The sequence below is a fragment of the Rutidosis leptorrhynchoides genome, chromosome 9 (genome assembly GCF_046630445.1).
Source record: "Rutidosis leptorrhynchoides isolate AG116_Rl617_1_P2 chromosome 9, CSIRO_AGI_Rlap_v1, whole genome shotgun sequence".
Taxonomy (NCBI): Eukaryota; Viridiplantae; Streptophyta; class Magnoliopsida; order Asterales; family Asteraceae; genus Rutidosis; species Rutidosis leptorrhynchoides.
Genome location: NC_092341.1, coordinates 4,007,206 through 4,014,768, shown reverse-complemented (window position 1 = coordinate 4,014,768; position 7,563 = coordinate 4,007,206). Strand labels below are relative to the sequence as shown.

At 39.4% G+C, this 7,563-nt stretch overlaps 1 non-coding gene across 1 annotated transcript; it reads right to left on the bottom strand.

Moving 5' to 3' along the window:
* Window positions 1-3,893: 3,893 nt before the first annotated feature.
* LOC139869491 (small nucleolar RNA R71) lies at window positions 3,894-4,000 on the bottom strand. Its single transcript, XR_011766098.1, has one exon. It is a non-coding gene; the product is annotated as a small nucleolar RNA R71 (small nucleolar RNA).
* Window positions 4,001-7,563: the final 3,563 nt, after the last annotated feature.

Genomic DNA, 7,563 nt, shown 5'->3' with positions numbered 1-7,563 from the left:
TAATAATATTATTAGTAATAATATTATAACAATTTATATATATCAAGTTTCCTGTTTGTATGTTATATGGATAATAATAATTTTTATATTAATACTGAAAATAATAATAATATTACTATAACATTTATTTATAATTACATTTAATATATTATTATTACAATTTATTGATTGTATCATTTTACTCGTTATCTAATGTATAAAATATTTAATATTTATATATTTTATGAATTTTACAATATACATGTAATCTTAATTGGATATAGAAGTCATATATATATTTATTTCAATAACAACTTAATTATTCTATATATAATTTATATTTTAATTCAAATGATTAAAGTATACTTTATAAATTTTTAAAATATTATATATATATATATATACTTATATTTATTTACATGTATTTATATTTATTTACACACAATTGTTCGTGAATCGTCGGGAATAGTCAAAGGTTAACTAAATCCATGTAAACAGTTCAAAATTTTTTAGACTCAACATTACAGACTTTACTTATCGTGTCAGAAACATATAAAGATTAAGTTTAAATTTGGTCAGAAATCTCCGGGTCATCACATTAACCCTTCCCCCCATTTCAAATGTTTTTCGCCAATTTGGCTACATTCAACGTATTTCTTTGAGAAGGGATCAAAATTTCGCTTTTATCAATTCAATACTGCTCGTAGGCTGAAGATGCTGAGTGCGGATTGAATGGTAGTTTGGTCGTTGGTAAACGTATTTTTGTAGATTACGCTAAAACTGTAATGCTTTTGAATAATATCATCAATCTAAGTAATAAGTCAATTTGTTGTTGTCCACCTCGGACTATATTTTTTCAGCCCGATGACGAACTAGTCCAAAGTTTGGGGAGGTGTGCTATGCTCATAGACCGAATACCAATCACTAAAGAGAAAGTGTTACGATGGTTGAAGAATAGGAATATAGTTTTCAATTTGGTGAGTTTATGGGGTGTTTACGAGTGTGATATCGGCTAAAAAGTCACGTTTTCACTCCGGTATTAAGGCCTAAAAACAAGAAAGATTCGAACTTTGTCAGCAAAATACCCACTTCATCGGTTAGAATTGAAGAACAAGTAATTACGAAGGCGGTGCAAAAAGAATCAAGAGAATCGGTGCTAAAACGAAGATTCTAGAGCGAAAACGGTGAAAGGCAAGAAATCAAGTTACGATCCAGGGAATCAAGGCTGACCAGCAAGCCATACGGCTTGCCATACAGCCTGCCATACGGCCTGCTAGTATGGAAATGACCTGCCATATACGTGCCACACACGAGCCACCATACGGCCTGCCTTGCATACGGCCTGCCAAAAACGGGCTAGCATACACCCTGCCAGGCGTATGCTGGAAAATTCCAAGTTTATTTAAAGGGTCTTTGTCATTCATTCCAACACACACTTCAATTCACTTCTTTCTCTCTCTTGTACAATGTTAGTCATACTTTCAAGGCCTTCTCATCTCCGAGCGGGAAATTAAGTACCCGGAGGCGAACGTTGAAGATTTTATTAGGAGTGTTCTGGAGTCTTGAAGTTGTCACTTTTGTATTCAGAACTCGTTTAATCTACTGGTACTTCTATCCTTTATCTTATATAATGTTTTATGATATTATTGCCATGATTAGTGAGTAGTTATCTTTAGCGTATGCTATGATGTAAGCAGTTATAATGCCGAAATAATATTATGGTCTGTGTATGTTGTCGAAATGCTTTCCGATTATGCTTTAAACTCAATCGCTTTTCCAACTAATAGAACGTAGTTATAGGCTCTGTTATTGGGAAGTCGCGAACCCCGATTCAGATTACACTATCTGTGTCACCCCTTGGTAAGAGAAGTCTATTGGATACAACGTAAGATCGACCGAGGCACACCAGTTGTAGTAAGTCTATCGAGCTTTGGATTCTGACTGAGGACTCTTTCGTAGTGAAACATCTGACTAGACCCCTAGCACATTGTCAGTCCTAGACCATGCTAGTGTAGTCACCAAGCATATAAACTTCGTACGTGCACACTGAAGCAAAGCGGTTGTTGTAAGCTGTACCTCTGCTAAGTAAGGACATGGAACACGGTTAGTGTTGACCAGTACACTGCACCATAACGCGGTCTCAAGCATTGCACCCCGCTTGAGGGATTCTTAGTTAATTAAGGAACTGTTTGTTTAGACACATAAAGGATTGGACCGTTAGGATAACCGAACGTGTTCATGGAAGTCAGACTTGACTTGGCCATGGCGTTCTTTATGGCTGAACTCTTTTTAAGGGTCTAACTATCTTTTACCAATCATTAACGAAAGCATTGAGGCACATCACGTCTCTCGGATATGGTAAACCATGTATTCTATTATGCTTAAGAAAGTTTAGACCATTTTGGAATGTTAATACGTCACCCAACCGATTCGCTCAATTGAATGAGCCGTCTGAATGTGTATGCCTGTAGTCAGACTGCACGAGCGTTAGGGGTAAGGGACGTTGCTGTCTATTCAGAATCTTCAAGCCTAATGCAGTACCTAGTGACATGTCTTATGATAGGGGCGTTTAAGACCAGTGTAATGAATACAAGGCCTCTGCCTATTCATGAGCCAGCATTCCATAATCTCGGCAGAATAACTGATGAAGTCATAGTATGCACTTACTTTAACCTTATCTGAATTACAAATTTTATCGCATTTACTTTATCTGTCTTATAAATTAGAAAATCCCAAAATAAATATTCACTACTCCCTAACTATCTTAGGTTACAATATAGGTTCGATGTTACTGATATCTCAAAAATATGACTCTAGGTCATACTTCCCTTACTTATAAGGAGTAGTAAGATTTAGGCCCTGTTAAATATAAATTTAAAACAGTACCCTCTCCCACGAGTGGCTGATCCTGGCGAGCCACGGCCTAACGACACCGCGCAAATAAAAACCGTCCGTTTCGGCCATATCAAGAGAAGGTACTTAGTTTTTGGCGACGCTGCCGGGGAACTGGTATCAGGCAATACTGCTTTCAATCAAACTTATTCACAAGCATTTAGTGGTGTCTAAGAAAGACAATTATACACGGACTTGGTTATTAGATTTTCCGAACAGTCACCAATTATATTGGGACCAAAAGGATCCTGCCTCTCCGTAGTCAGCCTGGCCACTTGGTTTGTTGAATAGTTTGTGTGGAACTTTGTTACCGAAATACCAGGGAATCAGTAGCCAGAACCAAAAACATATTTCACCATAGGATAGTTAGTTAATTAGATTAGATTACTTTAGATTACTCTAGTTTACCTTAGATTAGACCACCTTAGATTACCTTAGATTGTCTTAGATTAAATTAGATTACCTTAGAATTAGATTAGTTTAGTTTAGCTTATTATAATTTAGCTTATTTGGGAAAATTAAAAACAAAAAGGCATACCTAGTGTATGACCCAAACCCGATCTAGACCAGGGCCGTTGTTATTCGTACCTAATCCAGACGCAATAATCTCTAAAGCACGCAAGGAAGCACGAATCAGAAACCAAATGGCGTTACGCGTTACTTTAGTAGAAAACACGAAACCCTCGATTGAAGGTCGAGGAGGACCAATCAGATTTCCAGAGATTCAAGGACACTCGTTCGAGTTAAAACATCACATCATCCAGCTCATTCAGAATAGCTGTCAGTTTCATGGATTACCGAATGACGATCCTAATTCTCACCTTGATAAATTCATATCTCTTTCGAACTCCTACAAACAGCCAGGGATAGGACAAGATATAGTCTGGCTATACTTGTTCCCCTATTCTTTCACTCATCATGCTCAAACTTGGTTTGAAGGACTGGAAAAAGATTCCATCACGTCATGGACGGAGATGGCGACTAAATTCCTAACCAAATATTTCCCTCCTTCTAAACAAACCAAACTGAAGAATGACATCATTAACTTCAAACAAAGTTATGATGAATCTCTTTACACTGCATGGGAGCATTTCAAAACCCTGCTAAAGAAATGCCCTAATCACCAGTTAGAACGGTCAGCCCAAATCTGTACCTTCTACAATGGTCTTACGGTAAATCATAGGACGATGATCGATGCAGCAGCTCAAGGGAATCTGATGAACCAAACCGCAGATGAAGTATGGGAATTGCTCGATAACATGACGATGCATCATCATGACTAGAACAGTGGTGAAACAACTTCATCATCTGCCCCACTCTCTGCACTTAACAATCAAACGGAGGCCATCAAATCCCTCACGGACAAGATGGAATCTCTTGCCAAGCAACTCGGAGAATTGAAGACGCAACCGCAGCAGGTTAACTAAGCTCAGGCTTGTGTTAATTGTACTAACCCGCAACCTACTGAAGACTATCAAGTTGAGTACAAAAACCCTGACGGTTCAGTCTGTTACGTTCAATACCCAGCTCGTCCACCAAATCCCGGATTCAATCAACCACCAAGGGTTAATCAATTTCAGCGAAACAATCAACCTTTCCGCTATCGCTATCCACCTTATCCAGCCCAACAATCTCAATTAACCTACGATCAACCACTTCCACTCACTGGTCCCCCAGTTGAGGATAATTCCCCTACCACCCAGATTACAAAAGCAGCTAACCCCACTCTCGGAGCTGATGATCAGTTAACTCAGTTCATCCAAGGACAACAACAGTTAAATCAGAGAACTGCAACCAGACAAGATCAGACGGAGATACTAATGAGAAATCAATTGGCTCTGGTCAAAAGTTTGGAATTGCAGCTCGGACAGTTATCACAACGCCTTGAAACCCGACCGCAGGGAAGATTGCCAAGTAATACTATCCAGAATCCCCACATAGAAGAAGCAAAGAAAATGGATTCCGTAATCCCAGAGGAAGAACCACGGAGAAGGTCAACTAGGCTCAAGAACAAATCAACATATACTCAGAAGCTGACCCCTGAAACTCCAGTTCGCGTACCTTATCCTGGAAGGCTACAAGAAGAACCATGCAAGCTTGATTCCTTCAAACTAGATGGAAGATTCTTGGACACTATGTCCAAAGTTCCCAACCAGAAGAGATACATCCGAAGGCTTCTATCTACAAAGGAGAGGATACCAGACTCTAACAAAATTCCACTGAGTGAAGAATGCTCTGCATTACTCAGAAACTCTCTACCACCTAAGCTAGGAGATACGGGTCGATTCGTTTTCCCGTGTTCAATCTACCAATCTGGAACCATTCATTCGCTAGCAGATTTAGGAGCAAGTATCAACCTAATCCCCTACTCTCTCTACAAGAGATTAGAGTTAGGAGACTTGTCACCAACCAAAATGACAATCCAACTTTCCGATCATACAATTCGATATCCTAAGGGCATAGTTGAGAACGTCTTGGTGAAAGTTGACAAATTCTTGTACCCTACGGATTTCGTAGTAATGGATATTAAGGAAGACCTACACACCCCAATAGTGTTAGGAAAACCTTTCATGAATACGGCTAGGACTTTCATTGATGTGTACAATCAAACCATGATCTTACGATCACATGGGGAGAGCGTTACCTTCAAAATTGACCGACCAACCGATCTTTCTGGACAGGCAGAGATGTTTTCTATTTCCACCAAACGGATCACTTTCGATGATGAGTCATTACCATCAGTCGACGATATCGAGATGGGTGTCGAATCACAGTCTGTAGACGACCCAAAAATGGAAGAAGAGGATCCCAGCGAAGAAATAGAGGAAAAGGAGGAATCTGAAGAGGAAGAGGAAATGGAAGACGTAAAAGAAACTGCGATAACACCCGTTCCAAGCACTGAGCGTCATGAAGAAATAATGAGGCTTGAAACGGCAGATCACAGTTTAATCATTCGCTTCAAGAAGAAGACCGACAAGTTTGAGGTTAAGGATATAAAATTGATCCTGTAAGTATCAAAGTGGAGAATCAGAATACTGAAGAAACCCGTTCATCAGACGCATCCTCGGAGGAACCGGATACCGATGATAATGAGGAAGAGCATCACGAAGACATTCTGACTAACTCACACTCTCCAACCGAAGTAGATTAAGGGGAGCCGGACTCTTCTTCAGATCAAATTCCGATTATATCCACACATGCAGACATGATTATCTTCATTAATGATACCGATGAATTTGAAGACATTCTCGAAGCCATCCGAAAGTCAACCATTAATTTTTCGCTACGCTTAACAGAACGAATCATGGCTATCAGAGAAGAGCACCACCTCTATCTCCGAAGAGAAGACAATGATGTTGAAATCCTAGAAGAACGCATTCAAGACTTTATCAACTCTCTTCACGATCATATCTATCACGAAGAAAGGCAACGAGAGCATAATTCAGTGATTCGCACTATTCTCGAGACAAGATTATGTCGAGATTAGAAGATCATTTACTCTAAGGTTTATCATGCCTTAGCCGGATCTGCACTTCCGTTCTCACGAAACGAAAGAGCACTACTGACTCTCATCCGGAAGCATATGGATCTTTCCATCGGCCGCCCGACTTATCACTCTGATTTGCAAATGATCGAGGATATTCACAGTCTTTTCGTTCTTCTGGATAGAGATAACTTTTAAAGTACACCAGATAGACTAGTGATTTACGTAACAATTGATCACCACGCTGATCTGATTATCAAAGAGTTACAAGACGCTGTTATGGAGGAAGCAAGATGAAACAATCTGTTCTCTCATCTTGAACCATATCGAGTCAACATTGCCACCTATGTTACGAAGCAGCTATCACGTATCTTCCACGAATCCACAGATCCTAGTTTCATATTTAAAGCTGGATGTCGGGAGATATACTCAAAGACGGTGAAATTAATACTCGGATCAGGATTGCTGTTCACTTCTTTCCAGCTTCGTCTCTTAACTAATCTGTGCAAAGCTACAGACTCTTACTGTGGAGATCACCGTTCCGAAGACTTCGAAATTCTAAAGATATAGTTTCTTACATTGTTTGAAGACCTTCGAAATGAGCAACTCATCAGAGAAATCATAAACACCAGCACTGCAACAATGATTGACATTCATGGGTCAACCAGCAGAGCTGTGGATCATATTCTCATCGGACTTCAAGACTTATCAAGAGCCGAAACTGCGCACTAATTATCTTTCAGAAGATCTTCAAGAGAAGTACCGGACTTGTTACCACTATTGGTTCGACACTTTCTCAGAACTTATCCACCAAGACTCACATTCCCTCAAGAAGACCAAGATCACAACCATCAACGAGGAATGTTTGCTTTTTGAAGAATCACTACGGTTGAGCCAACGACCTTAAACAAAAGTGCTTCTTGGGAGGCAACCCGTGCAATAAAGTAGAGTAGAAGAATAAAGGATGACAAATGAGCCAATAAAGAAGCAAGGAAACCAGCCGCATCTGCTAGGGATATTTCTTTCTTTTCGCTACTAGCTCAAGATTCAAACCATACCGCATCCTAGCTTATCAATAAGTGTGGGATAACACCCAATTAAAACACTAGACAAACACTCTCAAATCTTCAACTAAAACTCCTAAGTGTGGGATACACTAGGAACATTGAGGACAATGTTCGTCTAAGTGTGGGATGTTGGTATCTTTT